This window comes from Zophobas morio, unplaced genomic scaffold, assembly GCF_036711695.1.
Source record: "Zophobas morio isolate AGI-343-1 ecotype UQ-CSIRO unplaced genomic scaffold, CSIRO_AGI_Zmor_V1 ptg000017l, whole genome shotgun sequence".
NCBI classification, from domain to species: domain Eukaryota; kingdom Metazoa; phylum Arthropoda; class Insecta; order Coleoptera; family Tenebrionidae; genus Zophobas; species Zophobas morio.
Genome location: NW_026972122.1, coordinates 14,868,690 through 14,889,376, shown reverse-complemented (window position 1 = coordinate 14,889,376; position 20,687 = coordinate 14,868,690). Strand labels below are relative to the sequence as shown.

Genomic DNA, 20,687 nt, shown 5'->3' with positions numbered 1-20,687 from the left:
AAATCGGAATAATTTTTAAATTTTATTTTCTTTAAACTTTTAATTTTTGAGCTTCAAAAACTGTCAGAACGTGCAAAAAAATATTTAAACTAAGCGTGTACCGAAAATAATTTGGAAATTCGCACTAGAAAAACGAGTAACACAAATTTAATGTTTACACCATGTAAAAAAAAAAAACTCTTATTCATTGTGTGCGTGAAAAACGCACTGTATATATTTTCAAACGGCGTCAATGGTTGTGTGGTCTAGAAAACAAATAAAAATAAATCATAATTATTACTTTATGACATTCAACTATTCCTTATGAATCGTATTCTGCAGTGTCAAGTTGACAGATGCGGAAGATAACACAAGTTGCAATTTCAACTTTGCCACCAGCTACCAGGTAAAGAATGCCTATGTTTCAAGGGAGTTTTCATAACGAAACATATGTGCAATATTAATTAAATAATAGCAACAACGCATTCCCCAATTTTCGGAAAAATGGGTGAGCCGTTGTTAAATTGATCAATAAAACATGTTGCTTTAATTTTTGTCATAATTGTAAAAAATTTGAATGCATTGATAAACCACAAGTATGCTTACAATATTTTGCACATCTTAAATAAAATTTATCCAGCAAAATTTTAGGGATAAATGGATAAACTTTGATGACGATTTACCATGCTTGCAGTAACCGTAAAACGTTTGCAAGATTTCAAACCATTGGGTTTTGCCGTTACTAAGTAAAATTTTATAGATATTATATAAAATATGTTGTTATACAATTCCGCGTTTTTTCCCAATATCTAGAGTAAAAAACCAAGATGGATTCAAAAACTACAAATATCATTTATGTTATATCATAAAGTCTAAATAACATTTCCTATACAACAGTTTCAGATGTCATCAATTTGTTGATACGGTTGACTAGATACAAATTTTACTAATCAATGTTTTTCCATCTGCATGATGTACATATAGAGTTTTACAACAAGCACTCTGGTAGTTTCGGAAATTGTCTGTCTAATAAAATCGCCAACGGACAGTCTGACGACAGATAAACGACAGGCGATAGACAATCATAGTCTAGGGGTCACAAAACGTCGAGAACACATGAGAGTAGCCGTTCGCCAAATAAAAATTATTGAACACGCGTACAAAAAATACACCAAGTCGGTGCCGTCAGAGCATTAAGACCGCCTTATTTTCACAAATCCTTTAAAACACTTATACTCACGAAAAAATATTAAACACATAACAAACATTTTTGAGATGCACCTCGTATTACTCACAAAAATTGTGTTGCTCTTGTAGGCCAGTGATGCCAATTTAGCAACTGTTTCCGTGGTCGGCTGTAATTCATTTTATTGCCAAAGGCAGAGTTGAACTAATCATGACAGAGTGGTCATGTACTCAATAGAGCATACACGTATCTCGTATATGTGTTATCTTTTCTCTAGTATACTGCCAATGATGGACGTGGTGTAATTAAAGCAGTTGTTATAATATTGACAACATATACCACAACATTTAAATAAGACAGCCTGAAGCCAAACTAAATTTGTTACGCAGCTTAAGGACAATATTGCTAGTACCCACAACAATCTGATACATAAGTTCTACTACAGTGGATAATCAAGAAGTACAACGCTGCCACCACTTTTATATCGACTTGTGTCTGCTGAATAATTCAATGGTGGGCAATTGCAAAATAGGAGTCGTCCCGTGTGACGGACGGCAACTATGTTCGGAGACAATTCCTCGCCCCCTATTTTCTTAGTTCCAATTTGGTCTTTCATCTCGTCCGTCTATAGCGGCACTTTATTGATCTTCATTCGATTTATCCGTCTTTTCTTTACGGTTATGATGAGGATATAACACATATTGGATCATAAAAATCGGGTAATCTGCGGTCGGAAAGAGAACGAGTTGAAAAATTAATTAGTCATTGGGGCTGCTTCTATTATGGGAGGCTGTTTAAAAATGAAACCTAATTAGTTTTAGATTGATAGCTGCCTCATAATCAAACAAATTCATCCGCACAGCCGGCTACACAAAAGGCCTGGCGAATACCTTTTTAATTGGATAACGTAATAACCCTCTGTAGACCAATGCAATATTGAACCCCATCAGCCGAAGCGCACTATTCATTCCACTTCTTTGTCAAAATAAAAATCGGGTTACTGACACACAAAACAAATTTCTATTGAATTTCAGTAATTACAGCGCCGTTACCGGGCCATTATTACTCAAATTAGTGACGAAAAAATTGTTGATGTATGGAGCTGATATATTTCGATGAAGACATCGCGAGCTTATCCGTAATGGAATGTAGTAGTAAGAGAGAGCTTTGTAGATCCGGAAGAACTCGCATATCAGAGTGGCACTCAACTTAATGAAACGAGTAATCCAAGAGCAGCTCTTCGCCTAATCCATCTCGATGCATTCCTTTACGTTTTAATATTCATCTGAAACACTTGAATCTCATCCGGACCTAGACAATTGCGGAAACAGCACTTACTTTAACTATCCGAAAGGTGTACGGTTTGAAAATCGGCCAAGACGTGTTTTAATCAGGAATTGTTTCAAATCGAAAAACGTCACCCTTCGACGATAAGTGGATTAGATGGTGGGCTTAATCGACGATGGATTAATTACTACGTGACTTAATCCAAGAAAATGGATGGGTGTATCGGAAGAAAGGCGAGTTATGCAGGATAAAGGGTTGGGAGGATTTAATCAATTGAATTAGTCTTATAAATATTTGATGGCAATTTTGCTTAAAGAAGGGAAGGTACATTAATTTCAATAACAATTTGAAATGGAAATGGATTCAGCGCACAATTAACATTAATTTAAAAGCAATGGCAATTTCCTTAATGCGTTTTAGATTTTCATTTCTCATCAAGGAAAGTAATCCTTGATATCGCTTTCCTATATCAAACTTCACACCCTCCATAAAGCACGAATTGAAACTCCTTCTCAATTAGGAAATTTGGCTTTTACGTCCGATTTTATGGACCGCATAAATTATGCAAATATTTCCAGACCTATTTTCACAATGTACTAGAAGATAAATCTATCACTAATAAGGCATTAGAACTCGTAAACCGCGCTACTTTACGGCAAACCCGCACCTTTAATGATCCAACTTGGCGCGCTTTTACAAAACTGCAAATTTCCCGACACAAAAAGATAGTTTTTAGACGATGTCATATAAACTTTATTTCCTTAAAATGTATTGATAATGTTCCACTCGCTGATTGTGTCTAAACGTGCACAAAACTTTAAAGCAACTCCGTCATAAAGCTAAGTAGTTAGTCGAGAATATTTAAGTACGAACCACAAGTACGGAAAATAATAAAATCTGGAGGTAAGCGCTACGCAAAGAAATAAAGGTGCTTACACAGTAAAAACGAGATTACATTTGATAGTGTACAAATTACTCCTTACGAGACTGAAAAAAATCTTGTATATTCATCACATGTCACTGCAGGAATCACAGGAATCTCTATGTTTAATTACAGTCACAAACTGCGAAACAATTATGAAAAAAATAAATTTGCATTCACATGGCGTTCAGCTTATTCTTCCAGAAAATACGTTAAGAAAACAAGACCCTTGTTCAACGTTTGTTAGTTATTTTTTAAGTAGAACTTTGTTGTTATTTTGAATATATTTGCAGATATTCAGAAAAAATTGGTTACCAATTTTTCTGTAACAAAAAAATTCTTTTAGACCAAAGCACTGCACCAAACGAAGTTTAATTTTTACTTCCACAGCTTAAGCTAAGTAGAAAGGGCATTTCGTGGCTCCTAGTGTACACCAGAAACATAGGTCTTCGATTTGCGTCTGTCTGTCTGTCTGTCATGTGTGAAGTTCTATCGACAATCTCCGAAACTACTGCAAAAAACTGTTGCCAAATTTTAGATGTAAGTGATAGATTATGTATGTACTTAGATGGTCACGCTAAACAAAATCCGTGTTGAGTTTTTGCTCTAAACATGCAGATTTTTGTAAAAAAAACTGGTCCAAGATATTTCAACAGAATTTCCCTCGGTGCTTAAATAGAATTGAACAAATACAGTTTTTTCGATAAATTATAAAATTGGATTTTGAAAAATTTTAATTATTTTATGATAACTCCTAAAATAAAAAAATATAGAAAATCACAGTGAAAAAGCACTCCGTAAAGATGGGATTCGAACCTACACAAGCACAAAATCAACCATTAATCCATCTGGACCACTAGAAGCGAGATATCGACACGTGGGTCTTATGTGGAGAATATACCGCAAAAAAAATGGTCAAACGATTATGGTAAAAATCGTGGAGGATACATCCTATTTAAAATATGCAAAATATTATAATTCTATCTATGTGGTTTATCGATGCATTCATATTTTTCTACTTTACAGAGATTATCGCAAAAAAATCGCAAAATCAAATTTTATAATTTTTCAAAGAAGCGGAATTTGTTGAAATGTACTTCAAGGGCGATAGAAGTTCTGTCGAAATAACTTTCGACCAATTTTAAGAATATACTTATGTTCATTCAGTGTTCTATTAGGGAATTAATTAATAGAAATTCTCATATCACTTCAGTTTATAGGCCCCATTTATCGCTACGTTTTTTGTAATGCATGATCGACAAGCTACTTACAAATAAAAAAAAAAGATACTGTAAATTGTACACTGACAAAATTTGTCACGAAATTATGCCATAATCAATGAACCGATTCCTTTTGTGCGTAGGTTTTTGTGTGTTCTATTCTGTGTATTCCTATGAGAGTAAAGCTTAACGAATTTTTGCTATTAATGAAGGACTTTAAACCCAGAGATTGCTTTTTACTTCCCGAGCGTACGTTAAGAAAGTATAGTAATCGACTCTATCGGACCATCAGCCACTTTTATGTTTTCTCGATGTATCATGACTTCTAGAGTACAAAAAAAAGTAGTCTCCCGTTTCCATCTGTCTGTCTGCCTGGTGTCTGTATCCATTTTTATTAGACACGTAATCTCCGAAACTATCGGACCGATTGTTGTCAAATTTTATATGTACCTGAGGAATAATGTAGATGGTTAAACGCTAACCAAAATTTGTCTAATCATCTCTACCAGAAACATGATTCCAGATCCTCAAAATTTTCAACAATAAATATTTTTTAAACTTTATAAAATCATATACCTACTCCTACACTTGTAGTATACGAACCCGCGTTTAGTTTTAATCACAATTATTTTACAAAAATATTTGTGACATATTCGCTGTGTGTAGTATATAACTGATATCTCGCGCGCGTCCGAACAACCGTCTTGTAGCTGCTTGGGCTGGGATGCCAACTAATCGTTCGAATAAGGTCTGCGTTAGTGAGGTTCGAATCTCATTGGCATCCCCGTTACATCTTTTTTTACCAAATTAAGAACGGTTAATTCCATTTACTCGAAAATTATAGTAATGTCACACCGTAAATAATTCGAATTCTTTCGAAGTATAAACATACATACTCGAAGTTAACCATGTAATTACTAAGAGTTAATTTTCTCGTTAAATATTTATTAAGTACTTACTTTCTATCGTTCGCACTTCTCAAATTTTACAATTGTACAAAGAAGCAGGATTTGTTTCAGGAGCCAGAGAAGTTATGTCGAAAGAAATTTTGACTAGTTTTTTATAATTGAATCATCGGTTACTACCCTCTATTGACTGTTATTCATCGTATCGTACAGATCGGCAACTATTTAAAAAGCAGCAGTATTTATTTTAAATATAGTTTGATGTTGTATTTTCTATTAAATAGATATTCATGGTATAAGTCTATCTTAATTAAGTTACAAAAAATGCATGTATCCTTCTAGGATGTGCCTATAGACATTAGACATCCACATGCTCATCATTTACCCCAGAAAACGCTAGTCAACAATTATTCACAATATTTGTGGTACTATTTTTCAATTTTTGAACTACAAGTATCTTCTTCAGAATATGCTAGTTTAATAACCATGGTCGATTTTAATTTTCCAACAATTCATTAGTCTAATCCAACGCTATCTAAAGACATCAACGCAAAATAGCTGTTAATTGAAAAGTTATACAGCAAAAATCTTGCAACTTATATCTGAAAACAATCGATTTAGGGAAGGACAATGTCCATTTTTAGTTCCCAATCTTGATGAAAATATGACCTCTTTCAGTAGAATATTTTGTTCTGTAGATAAATCTAATCACGTTTTGATAATTAAGTACTAAAAATTAACTCCCTTTTCCTCTTCGTAGTAGCTCGGAAAAGCTAACCACAAGCATTTGATTCTTCAGCTGAATGACACTCCATTGAACATTGTTGTTTGTTGGCACAAATAATTAAGTATGTACGTCATGTTCTAGAAAATTATCATTATATAAATTTACGTGACGATTAAAAAATTTATTGTTCTTCCTCAAAAGTTTTATCTGCCAAATTGTCAGCGGCCCGTGTAAAAATCTGTAAGAATTCCATTGAAGCAGCTACTAGGTATATATTCCTTGTGTGTACAGTATTAATACCACTGACTACTTTCCATAAAAAATTGTCTGCGCTTGACAAAACTTCATACAAGATTCTAGCTCTTCTCAAATTGATGCTTGAAACTTTTATTACTTTCTTAAAAACTGTAAATCCAACATCTGACACCCATTGCACCTGCAATTGTCCTGAATTTAAGACAGTTTGTTACATTATTACACCAGTTTTCAAGAACATTTAGTACATATAAAGAATTATCGTGTCGTAAGTTTGCTTTGTGTGGTGTTAAAACTTATGGAACCTACTGCAGTAATAGCAAACTAGAATCTTTTTGTATTTGAATATCATCATTTAGAACAACATGGGTTTTTAAAAGCGGTTTGTAAAAGCAAAGTCGATCTATGCAAATGTACTTTCTTGTCTTGATGACTAAACTTCCGAAATGGATAAACGAGGATTTTGGTAGATTTTGGTAGATGAGGTTTCCATCAAACGATTTTTAGTAAAATTTTAACATATTGCTAATATGCGAAATTTATTAGAATGGACTAATAACTATTTCTTTAATCGAACATTTTGTGTAAAAGCGGCGATGCAATTTCTGATTTTGTAACATTAACTAGCGGTGTTCCTCAACGTTCCGTTTTATGTCCGCTGTTGTTTATATGCTTTGCAAACATACCTTTCAACGTCAATTCTAATTTTAGAATTAGAATAAGATTTAATCAAGTTTTTTTTATATTGTCTTACAATATAAGCACTTAAAGAGGTTATCACGTCGATGTTACCAAAATCTATATCAATCCTTTAAGACAATATGAACAAATTTATTTGATCTAATTGCTTTGATTAATTGGTATATTTGAAATCTTAATCTGCAATCGAAAACTGCACTGTTTTATGATGGGAATCAAAATAATCTCCACTTACCCTATTTTCTCAACTGTGAGTTAATTAAAATTGTTATGGAACATACTATTCTAGGTTTAAATATGTCATATTCTGATAAGTAAATCTTTCTAGGTGTTAATTTCAGTGTCTATGAGCAAACTGTACCTATGTATGCAACATATACTCCTGTCTGGTATTTATACAACGCTAAAGATATTATCATGTTAAAGCACCTTCCCTATGAACAATTTAGCAAATTTAATGACATTATAAGTCTAGGTGTCGATCTTTCGCTTCGTAGTAATCCCATATTGAGAGGCCATTGTCTTACGCTTCTGCAAAGGAACTTAAAGACCACTAGAAGACAACATTATTGGTGCTGCAGGGAACTGAACAGAGTGAATACTTCACCGGAGGCGTTTTAAAAACCATTATCGTGATAATTTGTACTCATTTATTTGTTTTGTACTTTATTTTTACTTCCTGATCGTAAGCTAAGCAAGTATTGTAATCGAGTCCATCGAACAACTGGCTGCTTTTTTAATAGGCATTTAATAGACACTATTTGTACTCTAATATAGGAATTGTTTTTTGTTGATTAAAATTTGTAGATTTATAGAAGAGTTAGACAGATAATAACCTACGTTTCTGGCGTATTTTCATTTTTTATTTCGGAACGCAAAATTTTCAAAATAGAGGTGAATTTCTAAAATAAAAAAATTCGGAACTTTACAAGCAAAAATACGAAGTTTTGCTTAATATCATTTATTTCATAAAATAATTTTCAGGAAATGATTGATACTTTCACACTTATTAACACGTTTATATTAGCTTCATTTGTAACAAACTATGTAAACAAATCTAGGAAGTCGATTTTAACCTACTTCTAATTAACGTATCGATTTGAAACTGTGCAAGGGTGTATAATTTCTATGACAATACAACAATTTGGTGTTGTCGAGTGGGGGTCCATTCTAGCTCTATAAATTTTGCCATATGCCACAGAATTTGAGTGCAATCGTAGTCTTGACAGTAGTGACAAAAGTAGTGTTTTTAGTTTGTTTTTCTTTTTAATTATAATTATTATACTACAACATACAACCATGGTAACCGGTGAAATGTCAAATTAAGTCGTTCAAACATATCTGCAATTGCATTTAAATCAGTGTTTAGTGATTTATGTGAATAATTAAGTGTACATTTTTAGCTCACCGTCATTCCAGAAGTTGAAGGCAGGGTTAATAAAGAGCATTTGCCTAGATCTAGACTAGAATACCATTATCCATAGAAAACTCAAAAGAAAAACGATGAAATTAGAAAGAGGGTAGCAGACAAGAAAAAGGAGAGAAATGATTTATCAGTTTGTTATCAAGTGCACAAGGCACATGTGCAAACCCGTGAGAGTATAGGGATAACAAGAAGTGAGAGGGTTAGAGAAAACAATTAAGATCAAGACTGTAGCCTGATTACGTAGAACCGAGTTAACTGGGATAAACAGAAAGCGGTTAACCATAACTGCAAACTAGCTAGCAGTGATCCTATGTGGATAGTTTTAACAACAATGTAAGATTTCGAATTAACTGGAATTGACATTTGAAAACCCTAAAATTATTATAATAGTTTGCGGATTTAGATATCAATAGATATTAAAAAAAATGTAGAATTGCAATTGAAAAAGTCTTTATTTCTGAAGTGTGAGGTTAATGATGTTTTTCTTTAACTGGATACATGTGCCTCGACGCTCTTTGTTATGTTTTTCTTAGACATGTAGTAGTTTTGAAGTAATGGTAACAATGGTTCAGAAGTATACATTAAGAAAATAAAAATATGGTTGCAATGGAACTTGCTATCATTTTATATATGGATTTCGTTATTGTATATATCTCTTTATTCATTTATAGAATGTAGTAATATCTTCTCGTAAAAGTACAATTAAAATAAAATTATTGCTTGGTTTAAAACTTTTCTTAATTACTTTCCAATTTCTACCTAACTTAAATAAGACCAATTAAAACTGAATGAAGAAGCCAAACTTTTTACAGGTCCTCTAGTATTAATGTTCACTTTCTATCTAATAAGTAATTCATAAATAGAATTCTCTTGTTAATAAAGTATTAAAAACGAGACTGGAAGAGTCCACAGTACGCATGTCGCGGTGGAATTATTTGAATAGATTGAATAGATGCCCAACAGCGGATCTCCTTTTGTGGCAATAATAATAAGGAATCTAAGGAGTACTCGAGGTCGTATACTAATAAATCTCGGCAACACCATTAACGGACATATCCGCGATTCTAAATCATCTCAAACTTCTCATGTGAAGCGACGTTCGCAAATTACGCCACACAAAGAATAAATCAAGCACGATAAATGTAAATATAGACTTCGGTGATTTATGAACGAAGATCACGTAAGTGCGATAAAGCAACTAATTAGTGACTATTCGGAAAGGAGCACCTTTACAAATTGCGAATGAGGTCACAAATCATTTTTGGGTGCCCGAAAGGCTAATTAAATAAAAAAAAATAAATAAATAAACGGCGCAGTAAAGGTGACTGGATGTTCTGTGTCAATTAATAGATGCTATTCTGGTTTCATTTTTATTTCCATCGCAGCGTCGTACATAAATTGGAGTCTGGCTTAAATTTATGGGAGAAATGTCCAAGTTAATTAGAACCACTGCGATACATTGATTCAGTGGCGTAACATAAATTTCGAACTAGGTTGCGTAAACCCCGCCATGCGAACTCCTCTTGTTTGTTCGCAATGAAATTCGCTAATCAATTAAAAATTTCGTTTGGCTACGAACGAAGGTCACTTTGAATTTCATTGTGAGCCAATTTATCCATTCATTTTGTAATTAACCATTTGATGTTTCATATTATTCGTCGATTAGGTTCAAAAGATTGAATGATATTTTAATTTAACCTGGTAGGTGGCCGATTGGTAATGGAAGAGATAAAATATTTCCTCCATGAGCGCTGTACGAGACCCACAAAGAGTTATTATCTACATAAGCAATAAATCCTCCATAAACAATGTAACATTTAAAAAATATATTACCAGATCCAAAAAAAGTGTCGCTTAATAAATTGACTTCATTACGAAATAAAATTTATCTGGAAAACACGTGGTGTCAATCTATTTTAATGCCAAACTTTCGCACAAAAGTGTGTTAACAAGGTATTTTATTTATAGCAGATCGTTTATTACGACGGACGTTCTTATGGCACAATATAAAACTTTTAGTTCGATTTGTAACGTCACACTTGTCGAAAATTTAACTGCAAACTTCACCGCACTTTGGTAAAAACAAAAAGCTTCGAGTTAATGTAATCAACGACAAATACTCGCAAAGCATGCGGAAATATAACCTACACATAACATTAATAGAAACAATGAAAGTTACTTAAAGCGACAGAAATTTAATGGACATTTTATTATGTGAGAGGAGACCAACGCTTTTTCCTTATCTAAACGTGAGTGAAACCTGCTATAAGACGTCATTTAACATATCAATAACAACGGTTTTAAGCAATAAATTTTGAGGAGCATTTTAACCTGGACGTCCTGATCGTGTGAACAAGGAATTAAGTAATACACCTTTACAAATAAACAGCTCTCTTTCACACAAATGGCGCCAGAGCCATTATTTTGTGACGATTTCTTTAAAATTAAAGGGTGTACCAGCCGCCTGTGGGGCATCGAGCAAATCAAAAAGTAGAACGTACAGAAATGTTTATTTTTCAAATGAAAACTACTGTAATATCAGCTATATGGCAAATTTAACAACTTCCAAGTAAACGTCTAGCCAAAACGTCCATCCTGAACAAAGTAGTCATTTCATTGTAAAAATACCTATACTAGATATCCAAACTAATGACTGTGAAAACAGAATGATTGATATGATGCTTTTCTGCCAGTTATTTTTCAAAGGTTAGCACTATTTTTTGAAAAAAAATTATTTGGGCAAACTTTAACAAGTAAATCCTGGTGTCCTACAATGTTCGTTCTTTCCTTGGGAACATGCTTGGTAGTAAAATATAAACGTACCCTTACCAAAAAAAAATCTAAGCGCTTTTATATCTGATAGGTACATGAAGGATAAAACTCCTTTATTGATTGGAAATTATATCAAAGTAGATATCTTTAGATTTGTGATTACTAGTACGTTTCAGTTACATTACCCAGCACCCAAGTTAACACTGCATGTAGTATTGAATGGATGGTAAGGCGCTAATATTAGAATACAATACTAATGCTATTATTAATTATAGCGATTGTTTCCTGGAAGCAAATTGGTTAACCCAAATTATCACCTGGAGTGGAACATCAAAGGGGCTTCAGAGTACCGGACCATCACATACCCCTAGGGTTATTACACTGGTCAAATTCTGTTACATGTAGTACATATAGACATGTATGTATACGATTACATATCGTATTATCGCAATCGGTTATCACCCCAGGTCTGTTACACAGTTCATCTACATTTCCACGAGAACGAAATAAACGTAAAGAGCTACTAATTAACAAAATTTAAGAAATTTGCTTATAAAATGTGTCCGTCAGTGCCATCGTGAAATGGCGCAAAACTGCCGTAGTAATTAAATTTTTACTTCAATTCCTTGATGAAGAGAACAAATTAATTATAACTTGTAATTTTTTGTTGGCTTTCGTGTAAGTTTATACTTTGGATAAATTTGAGTAAGTTTAGAGACCGCTAATTAACGAAGTTATTTTAATTGCCCTTAAGTGTTTGTTCGAAGCTGGAAAACTTCTGGTGCTCCTGTGCCAGGAGTTTTTTTATTTCGTCAGTACCTTGTCAATAATTGACCAAGTTGCTTTAATTAACTCACACAGTCCCTGATTTAATTAATAATTAAATCCTCCTATAGATAGTTAACAATTACCTCGTATTATGTAGAGGAACTCTGTCCACCTTAATTAGACAGCTCGTTGTTTTAAACAGAACAAGACTAAAAATGGCGAAGGGACTATAAAATATACAAACAGTGGCTCATTATGTCAGTCGCCGGTATTTTAACAATGCCGTGTTGTAGAACTAACTGCATTGATATCCCATTCAGCCGCCGAGGTAATTAAAGCGCCTGAAAATTTCCTATTGATTCGCTTCGACATTTTTAATGACTGAAATGGCGTTTTTTATTGCAGATGGTCCGGGGAATTAAAGCCACGCGAAAACGACAAAAAGCTTATGCTCATGAAATGAACCTTATACTTTATTTCCAACTGATTGCTTCTGGATACAGTCTTACTATTTAATTTCTACAGAACTTCAGAAATATTAAAACTCGCCGTAACATTGTGATTAGTGTCTCCTCAGGTTTCTGCATTTTAAATGCAAAACAGCTTGCAAATTTGGAACCAATTTTTGTTTTTTAAACAGTAAAAGGACCTTAATTTGTTTATTCATTCAGTCATGATTCCCAAAATAAGTAAGTGAAATGCAAATTTTATTCGTAAATTCATAAAACTGTACACGTTCGTTAATTAATGGGAGTTTATTTTCTAATGATTAACGAACGTAATTTTTCATAGACAATATTAATGTTATGCACCAATGAGCTAATATCATCGTGAATGTTTTGAGGGCATTATTTAACATCTATACTTATATTTAGTAACACCTAAAGGGCTGTACTACTGGACCAATGACAATGACATGTAAAAGTCAGATTAAAACCAATTAAGGTTATGTTAGTTAAAATGCCTCAGTTTTATTTGCAACGTGTCATTGATAAACCTACATACATATGTACGACATTTTTTATTAGAGAGATATTCTCCGAAACTACTAGACTGATTGTTGTGAAATTTTAGAGTATTTTAGAAATATCGTATAGATTAGTGTAGATAGAAAAACGTAGATTAAAATCAGAATTTGTCTAATCATCCTCACCAACAATTTCATTACGTCATCTGAAACTTTAGCATAGTATACGCTATTTAAATTTGATAAAATAACACACTCCTGTATCTGTGGTTTATGGATGTACTGCAAAACCGAATCCTCTGAAATCCTGTAAACGTTTTAAGTTATCGTAAGAAAACGTAAAAACGTAAATCATTAATCAAAAACTTGATGGAGTCATCTCAAAATTTTTCTGAATAAAACATATCTAAAATGTACAAAATATGATTACTTTACATGTAAACCACACATGAATTCATATTTTTTAAATTGCTTATACAGATTGACTTAAAAAAAATTGACGAATGAATTGATTTTTTTGATCAAACAAACGAAATGTTGGGGATAAATTATTACTGCTATTATTATCTATCTATCCAAATTGATACATATGCCCTTTCTAAAACTTGATGACGACATGATTAAGTTTCGGTATAAAAACGAACTTGAAATATACGCATGGCATGCTTCTTTATCTATAGCTTAACAATCCAAATAAAGAAAATTAGATATGATTCAACTTCAGGGGCCTTAGACCAAATTCTAAGATGTGTATCTATTAATTAAGTTTCATATAAACTGACTGAAATATATTTTTAAAGAATTAGAAAAAGGTTCCACCACTAAACATTTGGTATGCAATATACACTGACTGACAAAAAAACTGGCCACCCTGAAATATTGCACTCTTTCTGTTACTTTCCTCCAATAAATTTGATTCTGCATTTATATATCTCTTTTTTAGCTAATTTGTACATCGTGTGTCAACAGTGAATGGTTCTTTAATAAATAATCACTAGTTAAATTAATAATTTTTGAAATGGTGTTCCAAATATTTCAGGGTAGCGTTTTTTTACCGGTCAGTATATACATATAACGGTTTATCACTTAAGATAAAATAAGGCGGATTCATAAACCACCTGTGTAGCAGCACATTAATGCATAAAATGGTGGGGATGATCAGATGATCTTTGGTTAGCGTTTTAACGTATAAACGATATTCTTAAAATACATCAGTCCAGTAGTTTCGCAGATTATATTGGTATAATAAACTCGACATAAGATGAAAACGGGAGACTGATTTATATTCTAGGGATTGGTTATGAAACATCCAGAAAACACGAAATTATCCGTTCACAGGATGGACCCTTAGCAACGCTTGTTTAACTTACGCTCGGGAAATAAAAATCAATTCAACTTAGCTGGAATCTCATTTGCGAAACCATATTATCATAAAATATTGCACAAGATTGGTTTAAATTTAATTTTGCCACGAAATAAACTTAACATCTATGATACTGAATAACCATCAAGTGTTGTCACAAACACCCAAAACAACTTGCTCATTCCTCAAGTTAAATATTTCGTTTTGTTTAGAGATACTTATTTTTTTCTTTGCCGTAAGTGAACAATCCTGAAGAAGCGAAATATTTCACACTCGTAACGTATTAATTTTCTGCAATTCTAAATTTCATAATCAAAACTGTACTTGCCAAAATTATGTAAAGTATGATCTATAGTTACAAAGAATGTAATGTCGAATGTACGATAGTATTTTGCGAACAGTTTCTTAAAAAACTATTAATTACTAAAAATAACCATGAATGATAATAATATTGGTTTAGGCTATGATTTATAATTATAAATCACACGTTAAATATTGATCAGTATTTAAATGCAATTTGGACACAAAGGTAGCATTTTGAAAACTACACTTAAAATGAATTCATTGTCAAAAACAGACATTTTAGGTAAAATGTAAAATTATTTTCTTAGTATAAAATCTCTTTGCAGTTAACAGACAGTAATCATTAATTTGAGGTCGTTAGGTAGCAACTAACGTAAACAAACCTTCTAGACACAACTATATTGAATATTGTGAATATTTAGGTCTTGGCCTTCTGTGTATTCCAGTTAGAGGTGTTTTTTTTTAATCTACTGGTGACCCTTTTGTGAAATTTATGAACGATTTCGTTTTCCATTCCCTATTCGGTTTGGAATTATACCAGCCGACAGTCGCATTTTAACAGCTTATGTGTACATTCTACAACAAACGTCATCCGTTCGTGACCTGGTACCACTTTTGTCTTAAACCTATTTAAGTGACTCAAGGTGCATCTAATGAATTAAAAAAAATCTCCAAAAAATATATTGGGTGTTATCTAAAAAGAAAGTTGAATGTCGTAGGACAAAAACGAACAAACGTTAAACATTAATTTGTTAAACTAGATCGTAGTATATTTAAGACGATTTATTATCACACAATGTTGTAATCGAAAAAATAAAACAGGTATGCGCCTGGGCTTTTTTCGAACATACGGTATATGCATCTTTAAGGATAAAATAATAACTGCAAACTATTTCTAGCATCTAAAGATTAAAAACTACTGATAAAAATTTAGGACTGGTGGATTTCAATAGTTTTACTTTCTTGCGTGTTTTAGTTTTACTCATTTACTCCCATAAATGAACATCTCTCCTCCGGTAAATTGTTCTTTTCATCACGTACGTCTGAGAACACTTTCCACTATTTTAATTCTAAGGGTGAAGTCGTTAATGGTCATTATTATTAATGCTAATTAAACCAAAGACCCATATAGTTGTCTCCACACTAATGACAAACTTATTCTTTGTTAAAAACAATATGTGTCCCAAATTTACTTCAAGATAATGAAATTCATTAGATATAATTCTTTTACAAGAATTCGTGACTAACAGCACAAAGTTTGCTCAAAAAATTCGTGTTATCAATTATATTTATCAATCAAAAATACACGCTTGGAACTTAATTTATTCTAACAAATCTTAAAATAATATTAAAGCTAACAACCTGTAAAATTCCCAATCCCCATCAAAATTCCGAATTTCGTATATCCACCAAATAACGAACTTTATTTGCCTGCTTAGCAACAAAGACTACAAATACTCTCTTGTACATTTTTATTTATCGAAAATTTTAAACACTTTCAAGTTGGTTAGATAATCGATTTAATTAGACTGGCAATCTCTGGCCGCTAATAAAACAAATTTCCTCTAGGGCAAAAAGTGCAAAAAGTACGCAGCGAGAAGTTGTAATCTCAGAATGGACAGTGCGGGTTGTTCGGTGGCGTTCGCGTGCGGCAGCGCTTCGTGTGCGTCAAATGTAATATTAACAAATTGTGTAAGCCGGCCTAAATTTATTACACTTTTCGCTCGGTTTATCTGAAGGTCATTACACAGTCAGTTAACGTATCGGTATAGTAATTCATCCTAATGCGACATTTTCGTGTTTGCTGAATATTACCGCGAACCGAAACAATACGGCGCCGTCCATGATTGTATTAAAACAATCTCCCTCTCTCTCTGCGCCCCGAAGGCGGCCAATTAATTCAATATTCGGTTAATTTACGCAATCGACTACGAATGACAGATTATTTCCAGTCGTGACTGAAAACAGAACGCAAATTTCAAGGGATTACGGACTGGTGCGTCGATCTTTTCCCACAGTTGTGAAACTAGAGACCGTCCAAGAGAAGAGTTGGAGTTAATAAATGAAGACCTAATATGTAACAAATTTATTGTCAATTTTGTTATTTCTTAATTTTAAATATATACTATTTGATGCAATAATTTATAAAGTAACCCTTAAAACTTCGTGCTGATTAAATTCCAAGTTAGAAGTACAGTTGTTTTTGTAATAGTGTAGCCTGAAGGACATTGTGATATATTTATTTTTTGAGTTGAATAAAAGATTTGCGTGAAAAAGAAAACATATTCTGGTTTGCACATTTCACAAAACCGCAAATTTAAAAGTTTAATGATTTTTTAAAGGCATTTACAAAACGAATTATAAAAATTACTTTTGGGAACGCTTGCAAAGCTTCGTGTTATGTGTCTAAAGAATAAGTAGGATTAAACAATTAAATTATAATAATGAACAAACTCGAGGCGGGTTCATAAACCATACTACGTACAGGAAGCAGGATGTCTTATAAAATTTACAATTAGCGAAAACAAATTTTGTTGTGACGTCATCAAATTACTGGTTAGCGTTTTCCCATTGTTAGAGCCTCTGGCGGGGACCTGTTTCACCCATCCCCACCCGTAAGGGTGGGAGCCAGAGCCACCCCCACCTTGGAACACAGGGTAGCATTCATTCTTAATTCTTAACTCATTCATACACATTCAATTCACAATTCTCAATTCGTAACTAACATTCAACTATCTCGACCGCACGGTCACATAATATTCTATTCTTATCATTCTTATTTATCCTAACACTTGTCACTATCAATATACATTTATCTTACTGTTCGCTGGTCTTTATTCATTTATACAAACTTCGACATGGTCCTTCGAGCCGGATTAGCGACAGAATAACAGTGGTAGTGATAAGTGTAATTCTCAACATATCATTCATCGGCTGGAATTCAGCAAAATAGTTATCAAAACATCACACAGAAATCATCCGCGCAGTGTTCAACTATCGGTGACGACCGCGAGTGCTGTGCAAAATCCTCAAGTATCATTCAGCGTCAGCCAAGATAATTCTATCCAGGAATCCAGGATTCCAGGTAGGCTTTAATTCTGTTTGATTGGTGTAATACATTATTCTCGTACTCAAGATGGTGGTAATCCAAGACAATACTTTTGTTAAATTTTCAATTCTTCTCAGCGAAATAGATTCACATTCTAATTTTATATCAAATGTTGCAAATCATCAAAAAAGAGGCCACTTAAAGCGTCGATATGAAGACGTACAGCGAATTTATTCAGAATTACAAATGCTTGTAGTTCAGCAAAAATCCGAAACAATGGTAGTCCCGAATGACACGAGTAACACGGAAACGATCAAACCTATAATTTATAATATCAGAGACGTGCTAAATTATATTCAAAAAATATCCGAATTATATAATGTTCTCATTGAAAAAACTAATCCATTGTGTACTTTCTCGAATTCATGTAAGATAAACACTAACGTAGCCACCACGGATCTGGAAAAAACTTGTCAAAATTTAAAGCCTTTAAAGGTACACAAATTAAGAAATGGAGAACCCATCAAAATTCACAAAACCCATTTCAATGCTCTACGTAAATTGCGGTTCACTATTGGTAAAAAATCCCCTCCGGATTCCGTTGATTCAAAAACTCCTATTATAATACCGAATTGTCCCAAATTTCCAAATTCAATACCCAATGAAAATAAAAATCATCTTTTTAATGATTGTTACAACTCCGAAGGCGTATCTCAAATTAATTTAGATAAAACTTCTAATGCAGAGTCATTTACCGCACTAGACAAAATAAAAAATCCTACAGTTAATTCGAAAAACTGTGACTCATTGTTAGTCTGTAACCAATTTGAATGTAGATCTCAATATTTATGTAAATCCGTAGACTCGAATATTAAAGACAATACGTTAAACGTAGCAATACTCGACAAGAAAAAACATTCCGAAAATGCTAAACCCAAAATAACAAGTCATTTCAGTAAAAACCCACCGGTGCTTCAAAATACCGCGCTGGGGTTGATTCTTAGCGGCAGTTTTGCATATTTAAAAAATAATACTTCCCATCATCACAAAATTAGTTCAGCCCAAATTATTTCTCGGTTCTTGGAAGCTGAAACCGTCAAAACCGGAAGTAGGTCATTAAGCAGAGGGTTTAAAAGCGATCTTTGTGCAACCTCTTTTCAGTATACTACCACAGGCCATTCACCCGATGGCTATTTCATGGTCAAACACCCCTTTTCGGAAAATCAGCCGCGGTTTACACAAATGCATCCAAAGTGGCTATTATCAGTCGAGAGGAAGTTGGGGCATTCCACAGTCCCTTATTTCGAAAATCTACCTAAATTAGGAAATTCCCCAGAACTCGCTCTCCAACTGCTATTGTTAGCAGAGGGGCATAATCATAAACGTAACGAGGGTTTTATTGTCTCTCAAAGGAAGTACCTAGACCTTGTACACCTGAAGGTACTTATGGAAAATTCCTCAAATAATTCCGTTTACCTGTCACACAATTGTATTCTAAATCCCCACATTTCTTCCAATAAACTTTGTGAGGTTGTTGACCGTTCCAATCTTAGTTCAAAGAGTTTAAATATGAATCGCCGGAGTTATAACGAAATTACTGGTAAAAACCATCTTGAGGGCGAGGGCGTGTATGCGCTCATTGTCAGAGTTAAAGCCGTCCTGAATTCGCGCCTTTCGAAGCCTCTGTCCAGCGACCGCAATAATTTGGTCGCATTTATACCTGGCCAATGCCTCTTTCGGCCAGCCATCAACGGGTCTCTCAGGAAAAGACCACGCCGTCGTTCCCATCAACCGGCCATCCCTTGGCATCTCATCCACGCTTACCATCAACACTTCTGGAAGTCGTGGTACCTCGAATATTTGACCACACTGAAAGGCAGGTTAGGGTGGCAAAGGCCATCTTCCAACGTTCCAGGAATGGCAAAATGGGTCCTCGTGAAGGAGGAGAAATTTCCGCGTCTACAGTGGCGGTTAGGACGCGGCCCTCCAACATCATTTTGGAAAGGAAGTGGTGGTGTGTGTAGTGTCGGTGAAGTGCAAAAGATAATTTCGCAATCGCATGCATTATCATTATATTTAACCATATTGCATACATCTTGTCAATTTGTTATATACATCTCATTATTGATTTATTTTGCTATGTTCTATGTATTCATATTTGTACCATTGTTATATTCATTCCCCATATTGTTCACTCGTCGTATTATTCATTGATTTGGTACATTATAATTGTTGTAAATTTACTTTTAGGTTTATTGTAAATATTGTGTATTCGCTGATATTGTACCAATGTAATTTGTCTTAAATATCTTTTTTTTTTAAGTTTAATGCGTTTCTTCATGTTCATTGCTTTCTGTAACAATATCCATCCCATTCATGTAATTTCATTTGTATTTATCATTCTAATATTCCATATAGTTTATTTTTGGTCTTAAAACAATGTAATTGTTTCAAGGCGGGGGGTATGTTAGAGCCTCTGGCGGGGACCTGTTTCACCCATCCCCACCCGTAAGGGTGGGAGCCAGAGCCACCCCCACCTTGGAACACAGGGTAGCATTCATTCTTAATTCTTAACTCATTCATACACATTCAATTCACAATTCTCAATTCGTAACTAACATTCAACTATCTCGACCGCACGGTCACATAATATTCTATTCTTATCATTCTTATTTATCCTAACACTTGTCACTATCAATATACATTTATCTTACTGTTCGCTGGTCTTTATTCATTTATACAAACTTCGACACCCATCTATACGATATTCCTAACATACATATAAAATTTGGCAACCATCGGTCAGATAGCATCGGAGACTGTCTAATAAAAATTAGATGGACTCCACTACAATACTGC

General features: G+C 33.6%; 1 protein-coding gene across 2 annotated transcripts in view; it reads right to left on the bottom strand.

The window, feature by feature from the left end:
* LOC135130698 (LIM domain transcription factor LMO4.1) overlaps positions 1-20,687 on the bottom strand; it is a 330,823-nt gene that overhangs the window by 26,081 nt on the left and 284,055 nt on the right. The window lies entirely within an intron of this gene.